General features: G+C 35.2%; 1 pseudogene; it reads right to left on the reverse strand.

Moving 5' to 3' along the window:
• Positions 1-517: 517 nt before the first annotated feature.
• On the reverse strand, positions 518-807 carry LOC102025903 (annotated as a pseudogene).
• Positions 808-13,769: the final 12,962 nt, after the last annotated feature.

Genomic DNA, 13,769 nt, shown 5'->3' on the forward strand with positions numbered 1-13,769 from the left:
TTGATTTGTCCTATTTTGCTTTTGTTCTTTATTTCTCTGCCCTCCACTAAGTACATCTGCATTTAAGAATGTATGTATTTGGCTTTTAAAAGCAATTGGCTTGGCTCTTTCTCTCTTGGGGAATTTCCTTGAATGCTATTTTTCAGGTCACTTGTTTTTGTTTTTTGTTTTGGTTTTTCTCCGGTACCGGGAATCAAACTCAACCTTGCGCTTGCCAGGCAGGCGCTGTGCCGCTGAGCTAAATCCCCAGCCCGTTTTTCAGGTCACTTGTTGCAACCCAAAACTGGTATCAGGCATTTGAGAATTTATTCTGAGAAAGTAGATATACATGTGCATGAAATGAATGAAGTGTGATGAAAATACAATGAATATCTAAATTTTATTTTTATTTTGAAGATTTCAATTATACTTGATTTCTTCAATACAACATATTTTAATGGATACACAGCACGTTTATTTGGTATCAATTATTATTTGATTTTGAAATAATTGAGCTGTATTATATCAGCTGGCATGACTACTGACCTTTCCATTCCTTTGGGGTGACTCTGCCAATAGGAGAAATGTTCTATTATATTCCAGTTTGTGTTGCTGTATATGTCCACACAGCAATACAGAATGTGGCTTCACCAACTAATATAGCATTACCATATTTGTCATGGAAATCAGGTGTACGTTTCTTGTGGCTCTGCCTTGCCATTTGTTGAATGCTCTGAACTGGAAGATGACCTAATACATTTTTGGCCAAGGGAAACATCCTGGAGCTGAAGATGAAACTGTGGTTACTGCAGCTGCTGGTTTGGTGCAAATTACCTGAATATCTAAATTTTAGAAAACTATGGTAAAAAACACATTGTCATGAGCCCCTCTCAAAACACTCCCTCTTTCTTTGAACACACTTATCTCCTCTTTCTTGCCACTTTCTGAAGCAGTTCTGGAAGTTGCCTTTAAAGAGTATGTACAGTTCCAGTGTTGTGGCTTCCTCAGTGTCCTGAATTAATTTGAATCACTTGCCTTTCATGGTCATTTTGAGTTTGGGGAAGAGGCGGAAATCACATGGTGCTAGATTTGATGAATAAAGTGGATGAGGACATACTATTATATTTTTAAGAGCCTACTTTTCCAGTGGATGGCACTGAGCAGCAGCATTCTTTATATTTTTGATGACAACTCATGAAGAGACTCACAAAAGCGTATTTTATAGGATTGCTTCAGAAAGTGGGAATAACTGTGTCCAAAGAGAGTGGGAATATTTTGTGGGGGATTAATGGCAATTATCTTTTATTGCTATAAATTTTAAAAATTTAAACAATGTATATCTTGATCACTCCTTATACGTATATAAAAGATTTTCTGGTGTTCAATAACACAATAAATAACTATACAGCAGTGTATAATACATTACAATATATCTCAAAATAACTAGAAGAGTAGAAAGAGTCCTAATTCATAAAATGATTAGTATTTGAGGAAATATAATTGCTAACTACCTTGATTTGATTATTACACATTGTATGCAGATATCAAATTATTATACTGTACTCCATAAATATGTGCAATATCTATGTCAATAAATCATTTAAAAAATTATAAAATACCAGGCACATTCAAAATTGTTAAATAGGATATGATATACAGTTTGGTTTAGACCTATAATGAAATACTGAAAAGGCTTTTAAAATCCTCTTTCAGGTTTTACACTAGTGAGACAATGCAGTGCTTGCACATGCAGGTTTGATTTATTTCACTTATGCGTATGGTCTCTAGTTGTGACCATTTACGTATAAAAGCCTCGAGGTTATCTTTCTTTATAACTGAGTAATATTCCATTATATAAAAGTACCACAGTTTTCTTATCCAGTCCTTGGTGGATGGACATTTGGGTTGCTTCCACAATTTAGCAATTGCAAATTGCGCTGCTATGAACATAGGTGCACATATATAGCTGTGATATGATGTTTTTAGATCTTCTGGGAAAATACCCAGAAGGGGAATAGCTGGGTTGAATGGGACCTCTAGACCTAGTTTTCTGAGGAATCTCCAAACTGATTCCCACAGTGGCTTCACCGGTCTGCATTCCCACCAGCAGTGGAGAAGGGTTCCTATTTCTCCACAGCCTTGCCAGCATTTGTTATTGGTTGATTTTTTAATGCTAGCCATTCTTACTGGGGTAAGGTGGAATTTCAATGTTGTTTTCATTTGCATTTCTCCAGTGACTAATGATGTTGAACATTAATGAGTCCTTGATTGATCAATATTGCATATCTGTATTTGTTTTCATGAGAAGCCACGTTGAAGATATCAATATGTAATACAACCACCATTGTTAATTCCCTACCACTTTGTTTGTAACTCTGTATTGTCTGTACTGTTCTTTTGCTATTTTGTAAAAGGTTGTCTGTGTGTTAATGTTTTCCTCCTTTTATTTTTAAAATAAAAAAAATGAAAAAAAAGGCTTTTAAAATAACAAGTATTATGGAAACCAGTATGGAGGTTCCTCAAAAAACTAAAAATAGAAATTCCATTTGACTCAGGAATTCTCCTTCTAGATCTCTTTCCAAAAGAGTTGAAGCCATCATATTAGAGTGGCATATGCTTACCTATCTTTATAGCAGCAAAATTCCTAATAGCTAAAGCCTGGATAAAGCCTGTATGTCCAACAACAGATGAATGAATAAATACAATGTGGTGCTTATACACAATGGAGTGCTACTTTACTATAAAGAAGGATAAACTTGAGTTATTTATAGGAAAATGGATCCACCTTGAGTCCTTGATGTTAAGTGAAGTAACTCAGACACACAAACTTAAATATCACATTGCTTCTTTTATACAAAAATTGTATATATATAATATATTGATATAAATTATAGATAATAGGAAAAGAGATAAAAAGTATTGTAATCGAAATGGACAACATATCTAAACATACACCTTGACTTAGGACAATTATCTCACATGTTTTATATGTTTTTGACCAATTAGTCTGGCTTTTTAGTCTGTATATAAGATAAATAAATGAATTGGATGCTGGCAAAGTAAAAGGGGTTGGAGAAAATGAGGAAGAGAATTGAAATGTGGTATGTACATGTACCAATGCCTTATAATGAATATAACCAGTATGTACTACATACATATACTAATAAAAGTGAAATAATGGATAATGTAGAACATATTTACAGACATAAAGAGATTCAATAAAATTTACTGGGTGTAAAGGTAGGCAACAAAGTATAAATATATTATGTTACCATATATATGTGCATGTGTCCATACTTGTTAAACAGCACTGAGTCGAAAGTCAGGCAGATTTGATTGTGACTATTGGCTCCACCTTTTACTAGTTGTCCAATGTTTGACAAATTACTAACTTCCCTGTATCTTGGTTTGCCAATTTATAAAATGGGGATAATAGCACCTGCCTCTCAGGGTTTTTGTGCATATCAAGTGGCGTGATTCATGTTCAGTGCTCAGGAAAGTGACTGGCCATATTTCTAGTGTTTGAAACTAAAATAAAAACATATAAAAATGTGGCATACATACATATACAATGGAGTATTATATAGCCATAAAAACTAAAATTCTATCGCTCGCACAAAAACTATATGGAACTGGAGGATATTATGTTAGGTAAAATAAAGCAGACACAGAAAAACAGGTACTGCACATCCTTTCTCACATGTGGAAGCTAAAAGTAGGTTAGTGATTATTTGATATTGGGAAGAGTGGGCTGATGGTGTAAAAAAGGAGCTTAGGTTGGACCAGTGCACACTATACACATGTATGAAATATCACCCTCTATCTCAATAATGTGTACAATTAATATATGTTAAAAATGAATGGAAAATAAAATGACCTACATTTTTTATAAAGTACTTTGAAAACATGCTGGAAGCTGTTCTGCCACTGAGATCATCCTCAGTCCTTCTACAATTTTGTGTTTTGAAATAGGGTCTTGCTAAATCTCCTAGTGCAGGCTCAAGCTTGCATTCCTCCTGTCTAAGCCTCCAGAGTAGCTAGGATTACAGGCATGTGCCGTGGATGTAATAGACAGCAAAGGCAAATGTAACAGTAAGTAGTGGAAATGTACTAAATCCTTTTGTGCATACATTTTCCTCAAACATTATTCCCTGTCTATACTGTTTTCCTAATATTTGGGAAGCTTTTAGGAAAGTAGTTTGTGCCTAGTAAACACATGGCAGTGTTAGATAAAGCTGAAGCAATTTAGAAATCATGAGGTCACAAGAGACCTACATTCTAAACAGATTCAGGAGAAGTTAGATTTTAGTGGATCGGGGGCTAAAAGCAGAGGCAGCAGATATACATTTCACTTTTGCCAAGATATTATGTGCAAAGGTGAAAATGGAGATAGTTTATTAGGCTAAGACTTACATGAGAACTACCGGTTAATAAAATGATGATGATGGGGGAGAAGTGATTACAAATATGGAAAGTGACTGAGAATTGATTCATAAACATTGAAAAGTAGTGTGACTTTGTACTGACGACAATGAGTATAGAACAAAGCTCTCCTAAAGTACTGAGATGTTCCATCCCCAAGATATATCACATAAAGGGAAGGGGATACTTCATCCTCACAACAGTAGGGTGGAAGGCATTGGTACTCATCTGAACTTACAGGAGTTTCCTCAAAACTGCTAGTGCTATAACTTCTCTAGCCCTGACAAAACTATGGCTTAAATAGTTTATTCTGCACTGTCTCCCATATTCTTCCTTCCTTTATTTGGAAAAATAAGTAGTAGTGGGGATTTCTTAAATTCATATACTTATGGTCAGTAGATTTATGAAGAAGGTTCTAAGAACATACAATGTGGAACAGATAGTTTGTTCAATAAATGGTACTGGGCAAACTGGGTGTTCACATGCAGAAGAAAGAAATTAGAGCCTTATTTTATACTATATACAAAAATTAACTCAGAATGGATTAAAGACTTAAGCATAAAATTTGAAATGGTAAAACTACTAAAAGAAAACATAAAGCAAAAGCTCATGACAGTGGTCTTGGACTTTTAATGAATTAATTAATTTTAATTTTAGATATGATCTCAAAAGTTTAAGCAACAAAAATGAAAATAAACAAATGGGATTTTTATATCAAGCTGAAAAGATCCTGCACAGCAAAGGAAGCAATCAACAGTGACAACTTATAGAATAAAAGAAAATATTTTGGAATGCACACATTTGATAAGAGTTTAATATCCAAACTGTATAGGGATCTCAAATAGCCAAATAACAAGGAAAGAATTCAGGGGCTGGGGATTTAGCTCAGTGGCAAAAGCGCCTGCCTGGCAAGTGCAAGGTCGTGAGTTCGGTTCCCGGTAACGGAGAAAAACCACAAAAAAAAAAAAAAAAAAAAAACAAAAAACAAGGAAAGAATTCAGTTAAAAATGGCAAAACAGAGTATGAAAGATATGAATAGATATTTCTTAAAATATATGTTACATGCATGTATGAAGCTAATATGCATGTATGAAACCTACATGCATATCCAAACTAATATTTTATAAAATTATTAGCAATAATAAAATATATGAAAAGTAAGACATACAAATTACCAATATGTATATGAGAAAATGCTGAAGATCTCTAATAGTCAGGAAAATACAAATTAAAGTACAATGACATTGTACTTCACATGTTCTAGAATGGATCCTAGCAAATATGAAAGATAGCAAGTACTGGTGAGGATACAGAGAAAGAGAACTCTCATACACTGTTGGTGGGAATGTAAATTAGTGCAGCCATTATGAAAAACAGTAGAGAGATTCCTCAAAAATTTAAAAACTGAACTATGATACGATGTATCAATTTCACATATTCCAAAAGGAAATTAAATCAATATGTGGGAGAGATACCTGAACTCTCATGTTCATTACACCATTATCCCCAATAGTCAATATATGGAAACAATCTATGTATCCAGTAATGAATGTATGGAAAATGAAAATGTGGTATATACTTACAATGGAATGCTATTTAGTCTTCAAAAAGAAGGTTATCCTGTAATTTAAAAACCATGAATAATCTGTAGGATATTATGGTAAGAGAAATAAGCCAGCTAGAAAGACAAATACTGCATGATCTCATTTATATATGAAATCTAAAAATGTTAGACACATGAAACCAGAGAATAGAATAGTGGTTACCAGGGAGATGTGGTGGGTGTTCAGGGTATTTGCGTCAAAGGTCACAAAATTGCTTCAATGGAGGGGCTGGGGATTTAGCTCAGCGGCAAAGCGCCTGCCTGGCAAGCGCAAGGTCGTGAGTTTGGTTCCTGGTACCGGAGAAAAACCAAAAAAAAAAAAAAAAAAAAAAAAAAAAAATTGCTTCAATGGGAAAATAAATGTAGGAGATTTACTGTACAACTTGGTAACAATAGTTAATAATAATATATTGAACTCTTGAAACTAAGTATATTTGAAATGTGCTCAACACAAAAAATGTGAAATATGAAAGATAATGCTGTTAATTAGCCTTATTAATTAATGTCTAATGTTAATTATCTCTAATATCATTAGAGATAATATCTAAGTTAATTAGCTTTATTTGGTAATTTCCAATGTATACATATTTCAAAACAACGTACACTTCATGATACACATTTCTAAAAGTAATGATGAGTCTGTAGTAGACCACTTGGCAGGTGGAACAGTGCATTTTATGTAAGGAACTCTCTGATCTGTACCCATCATCACACTTAACCTGTGTGTGGAGAGACAATTAACCTCAAAGATTTTGATATTTTATAAATTTAATTATTTTTACTTTATGGAAAAAAGTAAAACAAATTTCATAATAGAATAAGAGGAGAATAATAGTTAATATGTTGCATATTTTTATCTTTAAAGTAGTTATTCAGAGTACAAGGTATGGGCATAAAAATTTCTCCAATTGATATTATTACAAACCTTCCTTTCATTGAGCTAAGAGACACTAGTAGTATAACTAACTTTCATTTTTTCCTTTTCCCTTCCTTCCTTTCCCTTTTCCCCATCCTAGTTCCTGCTTGCTTTTGAACAATTTCTTCTTATTTCACACTATCTATTGTGCATTTTAGACCTTATTTATTCATTCAGTTTCTCACACCAGGGAGATAGTATGGTGTTTACACATGTGAGACTGATTTATTCCACTTATGCCTATGGTCTCAAGTTGCATCCATTTACCTATAAAAGTCTCAAGTTTATCCTTTTCATGACTGAGTAGTACTCCACTGTATAAAAAGAACACATCTTTTTTATCCAGTCCTCAGTTGGTGGGCACTTGGGTTGTTTCCAAAATTTAGCTATGAGAAATTGTGCTGCTATAAATATAGGTGCCAATATATCACTGTGATATGCTGTTTCTAATTCTTCTGGGAAGATATTCAGAACAGGAATACCTGGGTTGAATGGGACTTCTAATCCTATCTTTTTGAGAAGATATTATCATAGCTAAAGAGGTTGGCTATATAAAGCCTTTGTAGAGCATCTAAGCAAACTTCTTGAACAGCTTGATACTCAGCTCATTGTGTCAACTTCCCCTATTAAATTTCGTAGACTTTAGTTAAAGCTAAACTTTACAGTTATAATCCCTGTACTTTATAACTATAATGCATTAACTTTTAGGGGCATATAGTTTAATTTAAAATTATGTTTTTGTTGAACAATCTATAATTAAAAGTTTCCAAAGGAATAAGGGTATGCTTAGCTGGTACCCAGAGCGAGTATGGTGAGTATTTAATGCTTTCCTGAATATTCTTTAAAAGTATATGTCAAAGAAATGTAAATCAGTTGAAGATACATCTCTGACATGGTGAAATTTTTGTGTCACATATAAGTGAAGCCTCATTTTCTATTCATTCTGTTACAATAAACATTGTAATATCCAACAGTATAGGAGGTCTTGGGATGCACTAAGTGAGCTGGAGACATTGCTGAAAACAAAACCATTCCTTCCTGTGGGGGACATAAAACATGTTTTTATAAGATAGAATGTGACTGCCATTGCAAGAGCTAAGGAGCTGCGCATCTTAGAGTCTCAGAGGACAGAGTGATCTTTGCTTACTATGGGATTAGTGGTGATTATGGCACTTGACTACATTTTGAAAGACATGGGTGAGAAGCATTTCCAGTGGAGCAAAGTCCAATGGTGTGAGCAAAGACATGGATGTTGGAATAGGCCAGGCTTTTCTCAGGAAGCTGTGTGGAGCTCAGACATAAAGGAGGGGATAAATGATTACTGAATCTTGGAATGCTTGGCCATTAAGGAACATTTGAGGTAATTTAATCTATTCCTCATTTTATAGAAAAAGAAACAGGTAACTTGTCCAAAGCAATCTAGCTGGTTTATAGTGTTTTGGGGTCAGATTATACAGAACTTTAGTTATCAGGTAAATGATATTTCAGCTCATTTAATAGGCAAAAGAAAATATTGAGGATATGTGATCAGCAGAGCAAAAATATCAGATATTACTTATTTACTGTGGATGAAACCTGAGGATAACTCACATGTTATATTTCATTTAATGCACTGAGGTAGGTATCATTATTTTATTTTATTTTAAAGAGAATAAAACAATAACAAAATAACAACAAAGACAAAACCAAAACAGCACAAAAGCAATACAAATGATACAGAATTTCAAAACAAGATAGTAGGAGATTAACAGTGGTTGTTATACCACATATTGTTATCTTCAATGAAGCTGCTCAGATTACCAGATGTAAGAATGCAAGATTGCTCAAACAATTAAAGAGAATAAAAATAACTAAAAAACATTAGAAGTGATATAGACCTTCACTGAACAAGATGGTAGGAATTCAGCAATAGTTGTTATATTGCATATTGTTATCTTCAAATTAGTTTGTCTATCATCAAGAAATCAAACAGTAACAAATGCTGGAGGGGTTGTGGGGAAAAAGGAATCCTTCTCCACTGATAGTGAGAGTGTAGATTGGTGAAACCACTGTGGGAATCAGTGTGGAGGTTCCTCAAAAAACTAGGATTAGAGATCACACTTGACCCAGCTATTCCCCTCCTGGATATTTTTCCAGAAAAACTGAAAACATCACACCACAGCGATATATGTGCACCCATGTTTATAGCAGCACAATTTTTCATAGCTAAACCTTGGAAACAACCCAAATGGCCATCCACTGAGGAATGAGTAAAAAACAATGTGGTATTCTCATACATTGGAGTACTACTCAGCTATAAAAAAGATACACTCAAGGCTTTTATAGGTAAGTGGATACAACTAGAGAGCATACTCATAAGTGATATCATTATTACCTTTATTTGAAAGACAAATAAAAAAAGGTTCTGTGAAGTTTGAATGATTTTTCTCCAAGGTTACAGAACTCATACATATTAGTGATGAGATATGAACCCCGAATTCTTATCTCCAAGACCAAGACCTGAGTGCCCATATTAAGCTATCATTAAAGTAATGCACTAGGAAGTGGCAGTTGAGTGGAGGATGAATTGATATATGAAAATGAATCAAAACAGGAAGATCAGTTAGGAGATCCTTACAATAATTCAGGCAAGAGGAGAGTAGGGCTCAGATTATGGGTGGCAGTTATTATAAGGGACAAAAGGGAGAGACTCAAGGAACATTCAGAGGAAGATCTGGTAGATGGGACATAGTGATCACGATGGGGAATAAAGGAGGTTACAAAGCTCAGTGACTCAAAAGTATGATCTGTAAAGAAAGAGAATGCAAGCTTAGAATCCAACAGAAACATTTCTGTGTCTATCAATAGCTTTCCTTCAGTCAATTCTGATCAAGCCAAACTTAAAGCTTCCAGTTTTGAGACTTGGTGATATAGATTCACAATGCAAAGCAGGTACAGAAATGATGACTAGGATGGTGTAAGGACTTGATGGTCAGCATGTCCAGGAATGGGGCTTGATTTGCTTGGAGAAGGGAAGGCAAATTGATGGTCATGATAACTGTCCTCAGGTATCTGCAAAGCAGAGATGTGGAGAAAGAGCAGATATTTTATTCTTTTTGTAAGGATCATAAAGTCCAGGGCCAGCTGGGCATAGTGGTGCACTCTTGTAATCACAGCACTTGGTAGGCTGAGGTAGGAGGATCACTGTGTGTTCAAGGTCAACCTAGGATACATAGTGAGCTCAAGGCCAGCTTGGACTACAGTAAGATCCTATCTCAAAAAAAAAAAAAATCCAAGGCCACTGGGTAGAAGGAACCAGTACAGATATATTTTGGCATTACATAATAAAAACCATCTAGAAGTGAGAACTAAACTGAGCACAGCATTCTTTACTCTGGCACTCAGCAGATGCATTGGCACGTAGTGGTTAACCAGTTCTAAAATGATCCAAGAATTGTAGAATGACAGCTTGCAAAGGGGATTCAAGTTCTAGAGGGGTAGCTGAACCAGATGAATTTTAAGGGTCATTCCAACGTAGCTTCTTTAGAATTGTGCTTGGAGAAAGTTTGAGGGTTTAAAACTGGAACTGTGTCTTCTCCTCAAGGGTGATAAACTACAGGGTTTTGGAATAATTGCGGACCAAGTGTCTGGAAAGACAGTAAAGCTAGTACGTAAGTTTGTGTGCTCCTGAAGTGGAAAATAGACAGCTCAGGAAGATGCTTTCCAGTGAACAAAAGTCATACCTGGAAAAGGATGTTGCCACTCTAGCTAGACTTAGTCTTTTCTATTGATCAGTCATATTTATCATATCTAGGATGGTAAAATGAGTCGAATGAGTTTGGGTCTTATTTTTCAAAATGTCTCAGTGGCTGATCATAGGGATAAAGAGGCAAAACATCTGAACAACTAATTTAAAGACAACAATATGCAATATAACAGCCATTGTTGAAGTCCTATCATCTCGTTTAGTGAAATTCTGTATCATTTCTAACTTTTTAAAATTATTTTTTATTCTGTTTAAAATTAAAGGAAAGAAAAACATTATTTGGTGACTCAAGCAGCAAAAATTATAAATATATCTATTTATCTTTAGCTCTATCTCTGTATCTAATCTATATTTAATTAGTACAAAGTATATCGATATAATTAGTACAAAATCTTATTACTTCCAATAGTATACAAAGTTAGGACTAGAGCAAGTGGCCTGAGAGTGACACGTTCCTGCCTTTTCCCCATCTCTCTTTAGGCTGTCTGTGCCAACTCTTCACCTTTGAGTCAGGGGAGTGCTTGTACACATATTTTGATTTGCCTCCGGTCCTGTCCTTAAGTTGATTGCTCCCTAACTTCCTCTGACCTCAAACAATGGCCAGAATCATAACAATATTCTTTCCAGGGGCAATCTGCTACTTGGTTCATGGATCTCTCTGAAGAAAAGATGATAAATAGGTTTAATCTTTTGGACCAATTCTGATTGAATGCTAGTGGCCACATAGGGCACTGTGGTGAGAGGGCGTTTGGGGCCTTATCTGAACACAGCATGAAAGAAGGTCAGGACCAAGTAATGATGTCTGCTCTATACATATGAGATGGGAGATTGACAGCATGCATGTTTCCGAAATATACTGTCTTTGAGTTAGAGAAAAAATTTCTGCCAAAAAATTTTATTATCTGTGCCTTGCTAGGTTAAGGGGTAAGAAAATATGAGTAGTAATTCCGAATCCTTCTGTGTTTTCTGTTCACTGGCATCAGATAGTAAGTTGTGTCTTGATGTGAACAAAAAATAATTTCCTAACTCTAGTTAAAATTGAGACCTGACCTTGGTCACAGACTGAATCCTAATCTGGTCACAGATGGCACCTAAACTCCAGGTAACTGCTACATAATTATGATCATTATCAGATGGATTAATTCAAACCCATTCTCACCTTGGGGGATGGAGTTCAAGGCCTGCACTTTACTAGAGGTGGGTCAGTTGCTGAGCTTTTTATCTGTGAAGGACAGTGCGCTATCGATATAGCAATATTCCTGTCATTGTTTCTCCTTCAATTATCTAGCTGCAGAGAACACAGATACTTTATTGCCATGGCAGATAGTCTTTTCCTTAAAAAGATAAAAAAATGGAAGGAAATGAAAATCAAGTGAAAGAAGTAATTTTCTGTGACTGTGAAAACATAAAGCAAATGCCTGAACATGATTTTAAATGGGTCTCTGAATATGGCTGATGAGAGGAAGCTTTCTTGGAAAGGACACAACTGTGAGCGCTGCTGGGTATAGAGTACATTAGGGGGAAAGGAAGCCAGGAATCATGCACTGAAAGTCAGTTTCTATTCAATGAAAAGACTTCAAACAGCTACTAAATCCGGTCTAGATAAATGGTTTTTTAGAATAATAATTTTTAAAAATCATGAAGTGACTTGATAAGGTAGTAATGAAACTGTCAGAGCCTCCACTTTGACTGAAGCTGAGGTGTAGTACGGGATTTATTTCACTATCAAAATCCTTTCAGAATGTCAGAAGGGGGTAAGCTGAGGAATTAGAGCTCCACTTGAATTGCATTACCCAGGGTGGGGGTTTTGCAATGTACTAGAGCAGCATTGTTTAATAGAACTTTCTGTGATGGAAATGTTCTATATCTGAACTGTCCAAGATAGAAGCAGCTAGCCACATGTGGCTCTTAAGCACTTGAACTGTGGCTAATGTGGTCAAGAAATATAACTGCAAAATGGATTTAAATGTAATTAAGTCAAAATTAAATAACCATCAGTGGCTATCATATTGGACAGTATAGCACTAGAATTTAGATCAGTCTCCATCGGCAGAAACAACCCAGAAGCCCAACGAAAGGAGAAAACAACACTCAAAGCTCTATTTCTGCACAGAGTTTACATTTTTATATCTCTGTTGAGAAGCATAGCCCTTTGTTAGCTTTGGATAGACCTGGTACCTTAATTTTAGATGAGAGAATACCAGTTGTGTTTATTCAGCTTTCCATGATTTTAACAAATATCTGAGTTAAATCAACTTATCAAGAGGAAAAGTATATTTTGCCTCAGAGCTTTGGAAGTTTCTGGCAGCACATCAGGGTGGAAATGTGTGGTGGAATGAAACTGCTCACCTCACGGCCAGCGATTAAAACAGAAAGAAAGAGATGGAAGCGCCTAGGACCCCACAGTCCTCTCTGAGGAAACACACCCAATGACATAAAATTTCCTACTAGGCCATACCTCTTAAACTTTTCACCACCTCCCAACAGTACCTAGCTGGGGACTGAGCCTTTAACACACGGGCCTTTGGAGGACATTTAATATCCAAGCTATAGGGCCAGTATTGGTGAAGCATGTGTCCCTGTGATCCATCTAAGGACGTGGAAAGTTCCAATACATTATCCGTTACTAGTGGTTGTTAATAACTTGAATGAAAGTAATCCATCTTGTTTGAAGCAGAGAAATGAATATTTCACAAAAAACATAAATAAGATTTTGAGTAAAGAATTAGCTAATTTCTTCTCTGCTATGGATATAATAAGCAGTCAGGTTTTATAACTCAAAGCTAAGAAATGTAATATTTATTTTAATATTGCACTATTGGTGATTTGGGCTACAGAATAAAGTAAGGAAAAATGATATCCTATAAACCAAATTAATTTCTTTGGCTGAGTAAGGAAACAGTTCTTATAATTGTTTGGTTTCCACTTACCTTTCTGTTCTTTTAATAACTAATTTTATTGTATAGCGCTTGAATTTGCAACTATTTTCCTATGTGCTACCTTTAAACTTCTTTTACCACCTTATCATAGTGTATTCCTTTGCCAAACTTAAAGAAGTGTAGTGTATTTAGTGCATGAATATAATGATCTTTATCAAAAGATAA

The sequence above is a fragment of the Chinchilla lanigera genome, unplaced genomic scaffold, assembly GCF_000276665.1.
Source record: "Chinchilla lanigera isolate Chin_1 unplaced genomic scaffold, ChiLan1.0 scaffold00072, whole genome shotgun sequence".
NCBI lineage: Eukaryota > Metazoa > Chordata > Mammalia > Rodentia > Chinchillidae > Chinchilla > Chinchilla lanigera.